Here is an 18,822-nt window from a genome sequence, read left to right as displayed (position 1 = left end):
TCAGTTGAGAACGCGATGGAACGTGCCACAATGCACGAATATGGGCTGCGCCGCACCTCCGCCCCCCTTCCGCCACCCCCCCGTTCCACCTTCTGCACCCTTCCGCGCACCCCCTTGTGGCCGTACCTCTTTCTCTCTCTTTGCCATTTGCCACCCACGGTCCAACCCCGCGCGAGCGCGCGCCTGGATTCGCCGGGGCCGACTGAAAAGAAAATTGCGTCGGGAAATTGTATCCGCGAGAAAACCCCCGACCGATAATGCAGAGTTCTTGAAGCGTACACGTCGCGGGATCCCACCGTCTTGGCGGCGGCGGCGGCGGCGGCGGCGGCGGCAGCGGCGGCGGCGACGGCGACGGCGACGGCGACGACGGCGACGACGGCGACGACGGTGGTCGTCGAATCCCGCCGCCGGCTGCCTCGTTAGACGGGCGCGCGAGTTTCCGCGGGAAACGATCGATGCTCCCGCGGATCCCATCCGGAATTCTGGGATGCACGCGATATTCGTCGGCAATTCCAACGGGGAATTACCACGGTGCGGCGATGGCCGTCACAAGCGATAAAGCGAAGCTAAGATTATGCGAATGAGAGCTTGAGAGCAAGGATCAAATGTTACCCTTGTCGCTACCAAAACTTTATCTCATTTATCCCGCTGCGGTTTCCGAGCACCTACAATTTACTTATTGCAGATTCTAATCTTAGAAAAATTATTTTTATCGTCTTTTCATGTATTAATTTTAGCAAAGTAAAAAAATTTTATTACTTAAAATTGCTTGAAAAAACTTTTTAATTAATTTTGGTACTATTATTATTGATATTAAAAAAATTTCATTGTCCTAGTAAAAGAATAAGAAAAAAAAGTTAATTAATTTTATATTAGACCAGCGCTCGGAATTAGTTGCACATTTCGGGCCAATTCAAGAGACGACGCCTCCTGTCCCCCCACTACCGCCCGGCCGCTGGCGGTCGAGCCGCCGATAACTCTGACGCAGGAGCGTTTTATATAAGAAATAGGCTCGGTTGTTGAGGCACCTCTCAAAAAATAGTAATATTTTCTTTGCTACATAAATAATGTTTATTTTCATTAATAATTAAATATATATATTATGTATTAATAAAAATAAACATTATTTATGTAGTGAAGAAAATGTTACGATTTCCTGAGAGATGCCTAAACAATCCAGCCTATTTCTAATATAAAACGCTCCTGAACCAGAGCTATCGGCGGCTCGGCCGCCAGCGGCCGGGCGGTAGTGGAGGGACAGGAGGCGTCGTCTCCAGAATCGGCCCGAAATGTGCAACTAATTCCGAGCGCTGTATTAGACGAAAGCTTTTAAGATACAGACATAATTCGCTATCAACCTACGATAAAAAGAGAAACCCAAATAAGAAAACGAACAACATTCTTTATCGTCAAGTCATATTGCCGAAAAGTGATAAACGAAGCGAGTATTCCAAGAAAGAGAAAAGGACTTACTGCGAACTCGCGCGGACGTTTCTCGTGACGGTCGTGCGTGATGCGGAAAGAGAAGAGAGAGAACGTAATACGTATAACATATGAACGGCCATAGGGCCCTGGATGAGCCGTCCGCGGACGCAACGGCATACAAAACTCGCTCAATATGTCATTCAGCCGAAGAATACGCCTCGTTCTCGCCATTTTGCTTCTAGAATAAGAGTTTCAAAGGGAATTAAGGATTCAAAGGCATCTTTTGCGCGGCGCGCATAAAACGTCCAGCCGCCGCCACGGCTCCGCGTCTCTCCGTCTCTCTCGCTCTTTCTTTCTCTCCCCGTGACGCTCCTTATCTACTTCCGTCTTTCCCTTTTCTCCTTCTATAACTCCTCGTATACACGTCGCCTTCGTTTCTACAACGTTCTCAAGAGAAGCCGTGAATCGGCGAAGCGCTGAAGCGCGCGTCGCGCCGACGAGATACCCACAGAAGGATGCTAAGTCGTCGAACGAAGTATCTGGTCCGCGCTTCCAACGCGCATTTAGCGATAAAACGTGTTTGTCAGATTTTCATCTCATGTTGAATACGATTTTCACACGAAGCAAACAAAACTCCGGCTATATTTAGCGATATACGTATGCAACAACGCCAAGATCGGAAAAAATTTTAAATAAAAGATAATGTAACACGTGTGTGCTCGTTGCGACTTATCAACGCTCGGCGCAATGTATTATTCTGATAATTTAATAATCTGATAAAATTCTTCATGAATATATTACGACGACTATTTGGCGGTGAATAAATACGCGGACGTACCAATAAAATCCCCTAAGCGTCCACGTCACCGATCAAATAGCCAGTCAATTTCCAAGTAGCCCCGAATCTGTCCGCACTTATCCGTCGAGGAAAAAAAAAAGGAATGTCGCGGCCGTATCGCCCTTCGTGTTTGACGTAGTTCGGCCAAAAAAATGCCCCCGCGCACGCACCCTCATAATCCCTCCCTCCGCGAGATGACCTTTTCTATTTACGGCGTTCGCGCGGAACAAATTCGGACGGCGATCACTATTTGCGTTATAAGATAACAAAGAGAGGGATGCCAGTCCCGCCTGTCTAGGATTGCGCGATTAACATAAAAATGCGGCGGCTCGTAAAAGGCCATCATATACATCCATATATTATGAGCATTATGTGTCGCGGGAGGATTATAGTTTCTGATTGTTATTCATATATGGTCGGTAGCCACGTCCGGCACTCGTGCCAACACGTTTGTCTAGTCAATAACGTCAGCACAACGTAGGGTGCAAGTGTAGGGGCGAAAAATATAACACTGACATTTTGGTCGTCGTAATTTTCGTTATTTGCACACTAAAAATGCGATATTACTATTATGTTATTTTGCATTATTATCACAATGTAAATATTATATACTTTAACGTCCTTTTCAGCACACGCTTTGTGCCCTGCTTGATTCAGCAGTAATAATGCAAAATCGGATACATTTATCTTTTATTTTATTTATAACATAATTGTTCTCTCGTTAGCCCGTTTCTGCCAACGCTATAAATATAATTTACTTTTTTATCAATAATGCTCTTTTTTCTCATCTAATAGCACTACATGTAATGCATGCAGATATAGCGTGTGCTCGTCCACGCGCTACACAGATTTAGAAAAAATAGAAATATCACTTACCAAACCGCATCGTTGCAAAAACATTTGAAGCATCTGAAACAGAAATCATATCTTAATAAGAATGAGAATTAAACGTTACTTAAAAATGATTCAAATAACTTTAGCAACCCGTAAATGCAATAAATATTCCATATCCAAGATATATTGTTACATCCACAATATAAGCGCCAAAATATGTTTCTTATTTCAGGTTGTGAATTGTTTAGATTTTCAATTTCTGCGTGATATCTGATGCAGTCCTGCACATTTGTTTACACAGAAGCAGAGCTCCAGAAATGTGGAGGAAATCGAGTCGTTCCCTTTTCGCCCTTTTCTTATCGCGACATCGGTATTCTTTCCACGCGCTACACATCTGTGTGCATTATATCTTTCTTTTTATATTCTTCTCGCTTGTGCGCGCGCGTGCACGCGCGCGAAAGAGGGGGAGTGGGAGAGAGAGCGCACGGCGGGCACGGTCGCGCATACACCCCCAGTTTGAGCATTGCCGAGGCCTTATCGGCAGTTATCGGGCCGTGATGTCACACAATGGGGCAGAAATGCGCGGGACAATACACCCCCTGCTTCTAGACTATCCGGCCCTCACCCACCTACCACACCGCGTCGACTTCTCTCCTCTCTTGGAATCAGCACATCCCCGCCAACTTAATAAACATAATAGCTGACTATGCCGCCCCGCGGTCACAATGAGAGCTCCGCGCAAAGAGATACCGAAGATACGAGGCATCGGTATTGTGTGCTCTACTCTCTCCCTTTCTCTCTCTTCTGACTTTCTCACCAAGCGGATTATACGTCGACAGACATGCCGTCACGGGTTTACCATTCACGAAAAACTTCTCTTCAGAAAAGAAGGAGAGAAAAAAAAAGAGAGCTTTGTCATTCAAAGAAATTCGCTTTTAGTCGTTATCAGACGGAATCAATCGTATGGAATCAATCGAAGCAATTGTGGCAGTGGATTGAATGCGGAATTTTCCAACGATACAATTTAATAATCTTCGTGTAATCGTTCAAATCTAATATCTATTTCATAAGCATCGCAGCATCGTTGAGAGACCATTGGCCACTTATTTTAATCGAAGAATTTATTTAATACGAATAATTAATAACTTTAGACTTGTAAACCAATTAATAACTTTGGACTAGTAAACCAAAAATCATCTTATAAACTTTCTTTCGACACGAGCAATCCTCTCATCGAGGCTCGATTTCGAAGGGTGGATTGCCGCACGCATCATCGGATCGACTCCACGCCCTCGTGTATATACTCCCACTCTACTCGACCTACCGCGGGTTGCTCGAACCACCCTTTGCGGCCGAACAATATGCTCGCCCTCTCCGCCGCCGTGTAATTACTCTAAACCACGTGCCGCCACAGAGAGAAAGAGAGGGAGACAGAAAGCGCGTGATGCACGGGCCATTGAAAAACGCAGTCGAGCGCCCATTATTTCGAGAACTTTTCACTTTAAACGCATACAATATCACACAGGAGGATGCGTGTAATCTGATTCAAAATAAATTGTGACCAAAGATTTTCTTTTGGCCAAATCCTTGCGAGTGCCACGATTCTTTTCACGCCAAATTCCAAAGCGCATTAAACAAAAAATGAAATAATTATAATCAGAATTACAAATCTAGATTTTCTTGTAAAAAAATAAGTATATTAAAACAATATTACTAATTTTTTGAATTTTTAAAAATATGTACATATAATTAAACTAAAATATCAATAACATAAGAATAGAAAGCAACTAATCTTTTAGTGATATTTTTTTATTATCAATATTTTTATTTTATCCAAATTAGAGTATATTACGTTTAATAAGCAGGAGTATGTGCGACACAGGACATCCTCTATAATTGCGCTGGTTGATATCGACAGACAGATTTCCATGTTACATCTCGCGCCTGTTTTCCGGTACCGCGACACCGATCGTATCTTCGAAACGGCGTATCGGAGAAACGTTAATTAAGCGAGCAGATGCGCCGAGGAAATAGTAAATCATACAACCCAGCGTAAATAGAGATCGTTCGGAACATTGAGCGTCGTATCGTCGTATCGTCGGGTTATCGGGATAATGATAAATCGTTCGTTCAAACGGACCCTTTCTACACACAGGCCGCATTATAACTCGTTGAAAGGGTCGTGGAGGCGTACACCCCCTGCTACAGGCATAAAATGAACTCAAACAACTCGCTGTTTAAAGAGCTAAAAATCTTATCGAGTTAGATGCGGGCGGAGAAAATATGTCGATAACTACTTCAAAATCAGATATCTTTTTTTACAGTTAATACTCATTGAAGGCAATACTATCATCGTGTAAGGAATTATAATGTTTTAGGAATATAAAATGGCTGAAAGTTTTATTATTGCAACTTTAGAAGAATTTACATATCTCCCATTTAAATTTTCGATTCGGCCCGCGATTAACGCAAGTTGCGAGCTTCTGAAGCCGGGCCGCCCTTTATTTATCAGCCAGTGCCGCCAGTTCAAAGCCAAAATCGTGGAATTAACGTCAGCGGCGCATTAACGAGTAATTAACCACATCGGTCGATTCGATAGATAATCCGGAAGACGGCAGTAAAACAAGGTAACCTCGTGGGATTGGCGCCGGCGACGGCAGCCAGCGGATGACGGTATAGCAGCACAGTTGTATAGCAGTACGGTGGCGGTGCGGTGGTCGTTGGCGGAGGTGGTGGTTATAGTGACAGTGGTGGTGGCGTCGGAACCGCCCCGGCTTTGCAGACCCGGCGAATGGAGTGACAATGCTGCCACGAGATTCACAGTTCTCTACCACCCTTTTGTCTTTCCCCTCTTTACTCTCGGTCTCTCGCACGCGCTCTCGCCCCTTTTCATACCATTTGCAACTTTCCGGCCTCCCTCGTCTTTCCCCTGCCCTCTTTCTACCTTCCTATCCACGCCGCGAGTCTCTTTATCTCGTCTATGCGCCTGCCGTTGCATTGCCAGCGGGCGCATACCTTGAAGCAAATCCTCGCGATTATCATCGTCAAACGCGTGAATCGAAACACTACGCGCAAAACTCATGTAACAATACTTCATCGTAAAGTATATCACGATTATATGTTGTACATGTTGTATTTTTTTTTTTATTTTCATATTTAATCGTCCCTTTAAATATATATAGTTGTCAAATTTTACAGCCTCACATTTTTTTTCCTCAAAAATAATTATCAAGATTACAGCAGGATTTATCAAATAATTTACATCAATGGGTGTTTTTTATCTGGCAATTAAAAACCTTCATACCTCTCTCCAAAAATGCCACTTTTATACTTGTATTCTTAAATTGTTGTCAAGCGATATTTCTAACAGTGTGAAAAAATATAAATTATTTAGATAATTGTAATTAAAAAGAACTAAATTTTATCCATCGCTTACATTTAATTTCAAGCAATTCTTATATTGACGGAATTTCGATTTAAGATTTAGTTGTCGAGATATTTAACGCTGTAATGAATCTTTAACCTCGCAAGAGAGTAGGAAATACATACACGTGCGGCAAAAGCGGGACAGGGAGTGGGTGGAAAGCTCGCGTGCCGGTCGAGTGCGGAGACACGCGATCGAGTGGGACGCGGGACTGAGAAGAGGGTGGAACACGCGCGCGGACTAAAGCATATCGAAAGAATCCACTGCTCTCCTATTTCGCAAGGACGATGTCCGACGCGTTCGTAAACCTCACCGCCCACTCCCTCCCATCTTTCCGTTCTCGTCGTCGGCGGTCCCCGCCGCGCGGCATCCTCACCCTTCGCGCCCTATCTCGCGCTCTCTCCCCGTATCAGATCGAGTCCCTCTATTTCGCGTCCTCTATTATTTCTTTTATCAATCTGCGCGCTTTCAGGACGCTTTGAGGCCCGCTGAAAGCTGCGCGATAAATCATGAAATGTAAGAACCCATACGTACGTGCTGAAGCACACACATAAACGCGACTTACACGCGAATGTGTATAGCGTGTATACCTACGTAGCCGTACGTTCTCTCTGTGTGCGCGAATATACACGCGCGGAAGCGAGCGAGCGAGTGAACGAACGAATGAACTGCGTTTTCGTGTAAACTGTTCCTTCGTATACACAGCGTATACGTACGTACACGCGTACGGGCGCGCGCGGATACACACCGACGCGCCAACGCTCATATTCGCTATGTATAGAGATGCGCGTAATACGTGTGTCTGTGTACGTATATAACCGACGGTTCAATAGGCGGCATTGCCAGGGCGAACGCTATCCATACAGCCCGCCAGATGAGGTCTTCTAGCTTCCGTCGAGTCCGCGTGAAAGGATGCCCCAATAATATTCCATTCACCGAATCACCCCCTCCCACCCCCTCTCGCCGCGTTCGCCCCCGCGCACACCCCCGGCCGCCGATATATATACTCGTCGTCCGTAGTCCGGCCCGACTCGTGCCCAACGTCACCCGCCATTGATTTTTCATTCCTGGGCTTTTCAATAGTTTGTTACGAGCTTTCCTACGATGACGCGCCCCCATCCCCGTAATAACCTCCCTCGTTTTCTCCTTCGGCTTTCCTTCGACGCAAGAAAACCCCTGCCTGGCGCTGGGACATGTCGCTTTATTAGAGGATGCGTCGATAGATCGCTCGACCATTTGCGCGAGATACCTCCGAAAAATTCTCTTCGCGTAAAAAAAAATAATCTTAAGACTACATAATATAAGTGTAATATTGATCAATCACGTCAACGATACTTGGAATAATTTTTTAAAATTATAATTTTTCAACGAGGTAATTCTCGCGTGTCTGCATGTCCAAAGAAGATTCGATTAAATTCTGACCCGCATCACCATCGAGTTAACAATTAACAAACACGACAACGTGGACTGGCGCCGGCTAGAAAATCCGTCGGCACGAATTTCGCCGCCGCGAAACGGAGCGAAAATAACCTATAACTTTAATCAGGGATGAATAAAGGCAACCCTTTTCGGTACGGCGCTGCGTCAAGGCGAAGAATGGAGATGAGGATGTAGCCGAGTATCGGCATTGTTTCCAAACAAAGCACGCTTTTCATACCACCCTCTCCTCCCTTCGCTCTGCAACCCCCGTGCCCGCGCCCCAGTCCGCGCGCCGCGGTCCCCACCCGTGGATTTCGCCCGCACACTCTCCGCGGCGGTTCAGTCATTTGACACGCAAAGAAGTCTGGCAAGTTGGCATTGTGGCGACCGCGCCACGCCATCCTCGACCCATTGTTACCGCGCCACTACCAAAACCGCGAAACCGCCCGCCCCAAACCCCTCGGCTCGCCGGCTAAAAGTCAAACCTCTTTCGCCACCCTCGTCAAACCGCGAATAATAACGAGTCGATCGCTCGCACGCTGTCTTTGAAGATCTTAGTCATTCGGGGCGTTATGGAGAACGAGCACACGTGGGTGAATAGCATTATACATATATTCCAATCCCTTATCAAATTTTAGATCTATTATCAAGTTAAATTCACAAAAAAGTTTGTCAAATTTATGCAAATAATTAAAATAAATAAATAAAAAATAAATCAAATAAAAAAATCGTGTATGTAAAACTGGTTATCTTTCAATTATCTTTTTGTAGAAATTTACAAACTATTGAGAATTTTCGTTTTATTCTTAATAATTCAAACAGTTCCAAAAAAAAAAACAAAAAAAAATGATTGTTATAAATGAGACATCAGTTTCGTATTGCATCTCAATTTGTCCCATAAAAATTTATTGTTTTTCATCAGATTTGAAGAGCTTGAACATTAACAAGTATTGGTGTATACAATTTTGACGGTTTACCTCTAGATTACAATGGTTTAATAATCCTTCCATAAATTATTCGTGCTGTAATTAGGTCGGATATAACATCTAATACATACGTGAATTAAACGGTATGCATAACTGACATAATATATGCATGATGATATAATTAATTAACTTCTCAGCATAACTGATTAACCGACTACACTAGAGAGGCTCCGTTCGAGCGCGCCTTTCAACCTCCTGCGTTACGACTCTACGCTTCTCCCCACGAAGTTCCTAGACATTTGTCACGGATGTTCATCATTGGCTTTGCCAAACGAACTTCCTATATATTATACGCATTGCAACTATAAACCATACGTGCACTTCCTTTGTGCTCTTTATCCTTACACGTAGAATAGAGCGATAACGCTTTGTCATCGCGATCGCCTCTGGCATTATGATACGCCAACAGTCGTACGCATGGAGAAAATTTGTCTATATATTTCTACGCGACTAAAAGATCTCGTTGACATAATCGTGATGATTTATTCTCAATTTATAAATTATTTCTCAATTATTTTCTTAAATATTTTCGAACACATCACGTTTTGCAATAATTATTCAAGTGGCAAATTAATATTTTATTCGTCATATGGTAAATTTTTGAAATAAATTATTCTTTCTCAGAAGTCAGAAAAAGTTGAAATTTTCATGCCAGTTCTTGCTATTTTCATGCCAATTGCTGTTATTGTGCTATATGGCGATATCCACTTCCTGCAATGTATTCCTGATTTGCAGCTATAGCATCGGCATCATTCAGGTTCGTTTTCGCGTACGCAGCAACGTCCCTTGTCGCGCGGGATACACGCAAATTCAAGCACGATTCACGTACGAATACAACGACTTCCATTCTCTCTCTCTCTCACTCTCTCTCTACACGCGCAATAGAAGCGACGATTATGTCGTATGTACGTGCGAGTAGCACATAATGCAATAACGCGAATCAGTCCTCGGGAGATGCTCGCGAAAGCATTACCCGTGATGTTATAATGCCGTATAGAAGCGCGCGTGCACGCGTCACACGTGCGAACATTAATAAAGGACCGACGTCCAATATATCGACATCCGATGGATTCCTCGAACGAACGAATTATCGGCAGTTCTATTATGCAACTTCTAATAATTTAATTCGTATTTCATTTTTACTTCAATGACACGTTATAACAAACGTATGAGATACGAATGTTCCTCTAATGAACCAATCACGCGTTAAAAAAATAGAGAGAAAGCCAGAAGTCCGCCATATAAAATGACGCAAGTCACTCAAGATTCAAAAGGACACTTGAGAATTCAAAAGCTAATTTGCTAGTAGAGTCGTGTTGAATGGCAAGAGCAAAGCTGCGGTTTTGAGAAAATTCAGCGCGCCTGCGCGTCAAGAAGCGAGCGCGATTTTTTCCAAAAGTCGACGGGTATTGAGCTATCGCGAGACAAATAATCGTCTCTCGGCACAGAGGAACCTGTTAAAAGTTGCTAACTCCCGTGACAGAATAGGGCGCCGCGCGATGAAAGGATATAATAGACATGTACGCACGCGTGGAGGGTAACGGAAGCTGCACCGTCCTCGTCAACGTTTGAGGGGGAGTAGGGATGCGTACAGGGTAGAGAGAAGGATCATCGACGGCCGGAATTTCAGGAGGAACGAGGACAACGCGAGACCATACGAATATGTTATACGCTCAAGCTCGTTCGCTCGTAACCGCGCAGCAGAATAGACGAATTGTTCGGCAGCAGGGCTTTTGTCTATTTTACGGAGTTCCAAGGGCTTCCATTGAGGGACGGGCGGACGGGCGGCGGAGCGGCGGGGAAGAGGAAGAGCCGAAAGCTCGGAAATATATTCTCAACTGAACGTTGTACGGATTCGCGCACCGGGCGTTCCTAATTATTGTTTTCCAGACATCCGTCCTCCGCCTGGTTGCCGCGGTGACTGAAATTCCCGTTGTAAAAGTTTTCCCGTCGCTCACTCGCGAACAAACGAATAAGCGAACGAACGAGCGAGCGAGCGTACGCAGCGAGTAATCGTGCCGCGGAAAGAATTCCGAATTCTTGAGCTCTTTTACACATATTCTTCCTGCCCATTCGCGATAAGACATATTTCTCAAAACAATATACGAAAGAGATTTGCGAAATCGAACGGATAAGCCGATGCGAGTATCACAAAAACAAATAAAAAGAAATTTAACAACCGATTTTACATCATAGTACTCAACTCATTGATGCCTAATAGAAGAAATTTCCCATTAGTGCGTAATTGTTTATCTTTCATTTCACCCGATACATCATTGTTATATTTTAAATATTTTAAAATTATTTAATCAATAGAAAATAATATAAAGAATATTAATATTATTAATAACAATGATCGTATTTCAATATGTTAAGAATTAATATTTTTTTAAATTTATATATATACATAAACAATTTTGCACGTTTTGCGAAAAAACTTGATTATCCATGTGATACATCAAAAGAAACTCGTATCATTTTTTGGTATCGTTTGTAAGAACAGGTCGAAAAGCGATAGTGAAAAACAGAAATACGAGCAGATCGAGGGAAAAGCGAGGCGCAAAGGCTCAGGATAGGAAGGAAAATGGGGTAGGGATAGGGGTTGATGGTGAGGCAGTCGTATCGGTTAAGTGGGGGAAATTGCAAAACAATGAGACGTCGGAGTAGGGGTAACAATGTGAGGGACAATAGGCCTGATAATGTGCCGGAGAATGGACGCCTAGACAAAAGAGTCGAATAAGGGCGCGCTCACCTACCCGATCCAGCACCCACGTTACACCGTCGCCTCGTCCGCGCCGTGCACGCGCTATGCACGCACAAAGCAAGGACGCAAAAAAGACGCGCGCATATTTTTCAGTCGATTGTAGCCGGGAATATGGAAAATTTAGATAAATCTCCCGATATGAGTGATAGCGCCGTGAGTGATCTATCAGCGGCGCTCTCGGATTTTCCTTTTACACAATTGCGATTGTGCGCAAAAAATATTGTTACATAAATAGTTTTCTATCTACTTGTATCCTCGATGTTTTAAAATATATAGGATAATTATAGCTTCTTTGATAAATATAAAGATGAATTTTACGAGAGAAAAACTACTTTATGAGAGAAAAAACATTATGTAACCTAAGTAATTTTTAGAATCTTTTTATGTAAAATATATTATAAAAAAAATAAAAAGTGTTTTTTATTCACGCTTCTACGCGCATTCTTATAAAAATTTGTTGACAAAGAACAAAATAGAACTGTGAAGAAAGCAAAAGTAAATAGAAGAGAAATAAATATCCATTAAACGCTTTGCGGTATGAACAATTATGCAAGGAACTACAATGAAGAAAACAGGAATAATGTACGAAACACATCCAGGTATGTCGGAGGCTCATACCTGAAGCAAGTTCGCGTTCTTGCAGAGTTACAAGTCAAAAGTTTGAAAGTGAAAAGCGCAAAGCTAAGACACGATCTCATTATGCACCTGTCTTCGGCTACTTTGGGTGTCTATAATATATGTAATGTTTAAATAGTTAAAAATAAATTTACCGATTTAAAAATTGTCAGCTAATTCTATAAATTTAGGAAACTTAAAAAAGTTATGTTAAAAAAAAAACATTTTTACAAAATCCAAAAGCATTTTAATATAGCATATACAAAAAGTAGTCACTACGATTTTATTCTAATCTCACTAAAAACATAAAACTTGATAAAAATCTTTTCACATTCTACTTTGTTCTTCTTTTATAAATTTTCTTTTGAAAGTACTTCAATCCTCATCGTAATGCCTTCGACAATTGAAAGCCGGACGTACTGATGCATCGCGAACGAAAGAAAATGAGAAAAAGCGTGACCAAAAAAGCCACGAAGAGAGTCAAAGTTTTCACATGTTAACGATTCTTTTCCATGGAAAATGTGTCTCGAGAACGCGCGCACCGACGAGCGCGACTTTGCGAGCAAAAGGCGAGCGAAATGCCGTAAAAAATCGAAAGAAAAAGAGATGAAGAAAATTCGCAATACGAAGCAAGAAGAACTTGCGAAGAGGGAAAAGCCATGGCGTCGAGGACAGAAGAGTGGCCGTGTAGACGAGAGCGTCACAAACGGTCCATAGAAATTCGCGGCTACAGAATGCAACCATCTCGCTGCCGCGCGCGCAACGTGCACACCCGTCATCGTCTTCTGGTACACGCACGCAAAAGTCCTGTACACGCGACTGTTATTTAAGCTTCGCATACCGGTGACTCTTTTATACCTCTTGTGTCTTACATCCGAGACCCTGTCGTTCCGACGGGGTGCATTCATTTCAATGAATGCCGCGCAAGGTCCTCACAATGGCCTTCTTCTTCGCGACGCTCGCGACAGATACTGCGCCATCGTCCCGCGCAATGTATTTGGTGTAAAGCAAAGCATCTTAGTTTTTAGTCTTTGCAGAATTATCTTAGACATCACAAGTCTTTTGCCGTGTTTACGACAAACGCTAAATTCTATTCAATGAATAAAATATTTGGTGCTAAAACACATTACAAATTTAATCCGACTAAATGATTAAATTTAAAAACAAACAAAATTTAGTAAGAAAATACTTTTTCTTAAAAAATTTAGTAAAAATAATTTAATACAATAAACAATAAATTGAGTAATAGCAATTTAATAAATTAATGTTTTTAGTTTCTTCATTTTCTCCTCTCGCCTCTTTTTGTATTTTTTTCTATTCAAATGCATTTTTAAATCGCCAAAAATATGTCATTTATTATTATTATTCTTATTTCATATCATTAATAAATTAAATATATAGCTATAAAAAATTTTAGGTGTCGTACGGGATGGTTACTTTCCAAAAATGTCACTGAAGTCAATTAATGAAAAATCGCACATAAGAAATTGTTTCGCAGCAGCCGATTTCTGCAATCAGAGCATCCCGAACTACCCTTATGCAGCTTAAGCAAAGTCGTCTACGAGGTCGCCACATCGCGGATTCGCCGTCCACCCCCGTTATCCACCACCCCTTCAGGTTCTTCACTGCCGGTGCCCCGTGCGCCTCGTCGTGGAAGTGCAGGGGATGAAAGGAGAACAAGAGAAGTACAGACAATGGATTCGGTTCGCGGCTGTGTTGGTGGTGCTGCATTGTCGCCCGGCATTGTTGCGGCCCGGTTATTGTGTCGCTGTTTTGTGACCGATCGCAAGGTGGCGTGCCTCGTGTGCGCGAACCCCGTCCACGATCGTTAGGCACGTTCGCGATTATTTGGAAGAACGATCGTTCGACGATAAAACCGGCTTCGAAAGGCACCCCTCCCTCTCTTCTTTGCCGGTGCGCGGTGAATCGGGAAGGGAAGGAAGGCGATGTTCGCCAAGTTAACGGTCGGAACTTTTGTCACATTGACTTTACCCGCAATAGAAAGTACACGCCGGGATAAAAACAGACGCCACTCGCTAATATATACCTCTAAGTCTATGAGGCCTGAGACTTATTTATTACTATGTCAACTCCTCGCTTCAATTGTTTCCGTTGGATAACAGTTGGATATTTTTATTCAATATAAATAAAATGAATAATAAAGAATAATAAAGATATTTCAATTAAAACTCCGTAAAATTATATCCTAATAAAAGTTTGAAAATATGCATCCTACGCTAGATAATTTTTCCATGAGTTTGTATTGTGTCGATTGTTTCTTTTGGCACTCGCTAATGTCATACAAAAACACATGTGTCCCAGTGCTCACCCGCCATGACACCACAAAACTTTATTCACAAGCGGGAAAAACATATGAAGAAAGAGAAGGAGTCAGAAAGGGCGAGGGATGATGAAGAAAGAGCGAGAGAGTGAGAGAGAGAGTGAGAGAGAGGGGGAGAGGATTCTCTACTCATCCTCCCGTAGGTCTCATTGTGTTGGACGATTGTCTTAGAATAATGGCGGAGACTCACAATAGTGACTACAATGCTTGCTCGTTTAACAATGCGGTGACGTCACGCGGCGTCGTGTACGTGAATGTACCGGTACGGGCGCACCGGCATCGTGTGCGTCGGTCTCTTTAGACTTCGTCTTTCTTCCTCTCTCTCTCCTTCTTCGCGGTGCCCGGCCGCCACCTTTCTCCCGCCGCCACGGCCACCTCATGCCTTCTCCTTTCCGCGATTCTTTACTTGGTTATTCATGGGGCCCACCCTCGTCCACCCGCAGGTCAACGGCGGCGACGGCGGTGCCGATAATGCTGAGGGAAGTCATTGACGGTAGCGTGAAAAAAGGCTGACAAGGCATCAGGCTTTGTGTCGGTGAGTTATCACGATAATCAAAGCAATCATCGCTGGATGCCAAAAATGCAACAGATTCTGAATCAAGAGATTCAGCAAACGAGGAAAAAAAAGGTTAAGTTCCTAAACTGTTTTTATCTTTAAAGACCAATTCAAAAGCTAACAACACATTTTGTATATTCTCAATAGATATATTTATATATTAAGTTAATTAAATTAATTCCATATCGGTGTACTAATATATTCAGTAATATTTACCAATATTTTGCCAAAATTTAATTATAATGTTCCTATATTTGTCCTAAAATGTTAATTGGGTTAATTTAAATTTTAATAAGAATATCAAAAGAATAATCAACTTCGAAATATTGTTTTCGTTTACATCGATCAATTTTGACTTTTATTACTTGGGTGGCCGCGCGAACCCTCCGTCCCGAGGCACCCCTGTACAGCTACGAATTCGTTCAAATCATCCCTTGGGATGAGTCGAAAATGCAGTTCGTTTTACCTTTTTACACTACGCCATAGAGCCTTACTCAGCAGAGCTATTAAACAAGATGATAGGCATGATTATATTGGCAACTTTGCGTGTCGGTTAAAAAGACAGAATTGACTCCACCCTTCTATGCATATCAAATCAATTTACATTTGTTAAAGTAAACAAAATACAAACAATTTCAGAGATAAAATTAACATATAAATAATAATGTAAAAATAAATTAATTATAAAATCAAATATATAATATAAAAATTGAGAAATATTAGAATTATTTCGTTAATAAATTTAGTTAATTAAGAGCACGTAAACTTGATTCAATTGAAAACAATATTTCTTCCGCATCGGATCAATCGAAATAATATTTTTAATCTAGCGTTTGATAGATATAAAGCGATCGCTGACGCCAACAAACGACCTTGCGTCGGCGGTGCGAGAAGTACCAACGATAGGTTGCAAAGATTTCGCAAAAAGCGCGTAGGCGGAGTGCGACGAAGAAAGAAAGAGATAAAGAGAACCCAGAAAGACAGGGGTACATTGTGCCCGGCCGCTTGATACTTTATTCCGTATAAAAGGAAAGACGGAACAATGGCGGGAACGCGGAAGAATGGAATGAAATGGGACCAAGGGAGACTGATAGAAAGGAAGAAGGCAGAGGCGCGCTCGCGCCAGTGTGAAGACTCATCACTCTGTAAACAATGCGCAAAGCGAGAGTGACTCAAAGAGCGGCGAGATCGTCAGAACTCCTCCTCAAATGAGACAAGAGAGGACAGAGAGAAGTCGTCCCAAGCGCCGTCGTCCTCAGATATTTCCATGCGCCTCATTTTATAATAACATGAATGTATAGTAAATTTAGGAAATTTAATATAAATGGCAAAAATCATTATTTTTTTCGTTAATATTGTGCAAACTTTCACAAAAATTATAATATAATCGGTTATAATAAATAGAATCTCCCAAAAATAAAATATTTAATATGGATAGTAAAATTCCTGAAATACAAAAAGTTTGTTAGAATAATACAAAAGCGAAAAAGCGTAAAAAAATGAGGAAAAAAAATCATTTTATGCTGATAAATGAAACAGTACCTTTTTGTATTTTAGAATTTTTTAAATTATATTATCAATGAATTTTTGCAACAAAGACGAAATTTGTTAGTTATAAATGTACTACCGCTCGAAATATTTGATATCTAAATCAGACCATGCAAAGGTATGAATTGTCCGAGAGAGATGATATAGCTAATTCATTTTCTTCGATTGTCATCCCATACTACACGAAACTATTCAACACAAGACTAAAGAAGTAAAGGACAAGATTACTATAACGCAGAATAATGCGACAGAGCCCGCTTTACATAACACGTTATCCTCCGCAACAATGGACCGCCGACAGCCATGACTGCCTTCAGAAAGAATCGTTTAATGTCGAAGAAATTGTCTAAGGCGAAAGAAAGAGGGGTGAAAATTAATTTCATCCTCAGGCAGGAGAAGCGTACTGCTCACGACATTGTCTTCTACTGAATCATATATCTGACGGTGGCTGAGAAAAAAATTGATTTGAGATACTTCTCTAGAAGATTCATAATACTTTCGTAACATTTTTAATTTTTGAAATATATGCTTACGATACTTATGACTGAATATTTTCTGAATATGATCAATGACAAGGAAATTGCAATCGTTTAATTGCAGTTGGACCAACCGATTCGAGTACGTGAAATTGCAGGTTGTCATGGCACGAATACGTCGCATTAGTACGAGATAAAACGTTACAAACTAGGGTGAGCTCTGTAGAACTTAAAATTGCACAGAAAGAGAAAGAGAGAAAGGTGGGGGAGGGTAAAAGGAAACGGGAGGGCGGGCGAGGGTTGAAAATATTTAGACATCCGCGAAGGGATGAATAAGACTAAATTGTATCCACAATGCTGTCTCAGAGGCAGAAGCGCTCTGAATAGCCTTAATAAACTCGCTGAATCCTCGGAAATATTTCCAAGCTCTGGAGGAGTACCGAATGCGGCGAAAACTCTTCCCTTGACTTCACGTTCTTCCCGCTTTAGCACAACGTTTGCTCCCTTCCCCCCCCCCCTCCAGCTCTTACCGTCACCCTCTTTATCGTCTACATACTCAGGTAACGCGAATGCCTAGGAAAGCCTTTTGAAATTTCCTCAAGATGCTCCGCCGCCGAGAAAAACCGACTGTGTGTGAAGTGTTAATAAACGATGCCGTGATTAAGACGCGCATGTGATTATCACGTATGAATATTCAAAAAAATTATCATAGTGAGTCTTGATTATATCTTCCGACGAACGAAAAGTAAGATATGCGACTGAAAAAAGAATCACGAAAACTTTATAGATTCTTAAAACGTTACTCTGAAACATAAATGTGCGAGGTGAAATATCGAGGCACTCTCATCTTATTGCACAAAAATATTCTCATCTTACTGATTGATAGCTCGCATTAACAAGGATCGAGACCCACCCCTATGCCATGCCACGTTTACATTATTCCGCATAATACATAGATTTGCCACCGAGCGCGATACAATTTCACCCGCATTAAGGAGAAAGCGTTCGCCCGTTTACGCCGCGAGACAATTTGTTTCGAGCCCTCCGGCCGTGCGTGATCCATTTCCGAGAACTCCGACTTCCCGCATTCGATGTAAACAAGTCTTCACGACGACTCTCGAAAGGCGTGACGCAAACTTACCCAATTTTATCATCTTGACGTTGACGAGCATTTAATAAAATGTTTCTTCTTTCTCTTTCCCAAAAATCGCGTATCGCGACGGTCCTAATGGAGCATCGAGCTGATATCCTCGATCGTTATCTATATTTCGAGTCGTGATAGCCGGCAAAAGTGTAGACCATTCGAAGTTCGCTATTCGCGACTTCCGACCGCGACCAAGGCGAACGAGAGCGTCGCCGGCGGTGGGATGGGAAGGGGAGGGCCGGCGGAGAAGAGCGCGGAGAGTGAAGCCAAGCAGAAATGGATTCGCGATTTCGTATGAATCGCTAGTTACTGAATAAAGTCTTTTCGCCCGGGTTGGCCGGAGCCGGCGGTGGTGGCTGGCTTTACTTTATTATATGTATATTCGCTGCAGAGCGCACAGGATGAAACAGGGTTTTCGCGGAGAGCAGTCGAAGGGTGAAAAGGGGTGAGAA

General features: G+C 42.3%; 1 protein-coding gene across 7 annotated transcripts in view; it reads right to left on the bottom strand.

Moving 5' to 3' along the window:
• SoxN (SoxNeuro) overlaps positions 1-18,822 on the bottom strand; it is a 278,527-nt gene that overhangs the window by 255,501 nt on the left and 4,204 nt on the right. For all 7 annotated transcript variants that reach the window (XR_010888067.1, XR_001100531.2, XR_001100532.2 and 4 more), the window contains one exon: positions 3,140-3,172. The gene's annotated coding sequence lies outside the window, so the exon portion shown is untranslated. The remainder of the gene's footprint in view (positions 1-3,139; positions 3,173-18,822) is intronic.

Source organism: Linepithema humile, chromosome 1 (assembly GCF_040581485.1).
Source record: "Linepithema humile isolate Giens D197 chromosome 1, Lhum_UNIL_v1.0, whole genome shotgun sequence".
In the NCBI taxonomy this organism is placed as follows: Eukaryota; Metazoa; Arthropoda; class Insecta; order Hymenoptera; family Formicidae; genus Linepithema; species Linepithema humile.
The sequence above is the reverse complement of the archived record's forward strand: the minus strand, read 5'-3'. Positions and strand labels throughout refer to the sequence as shown.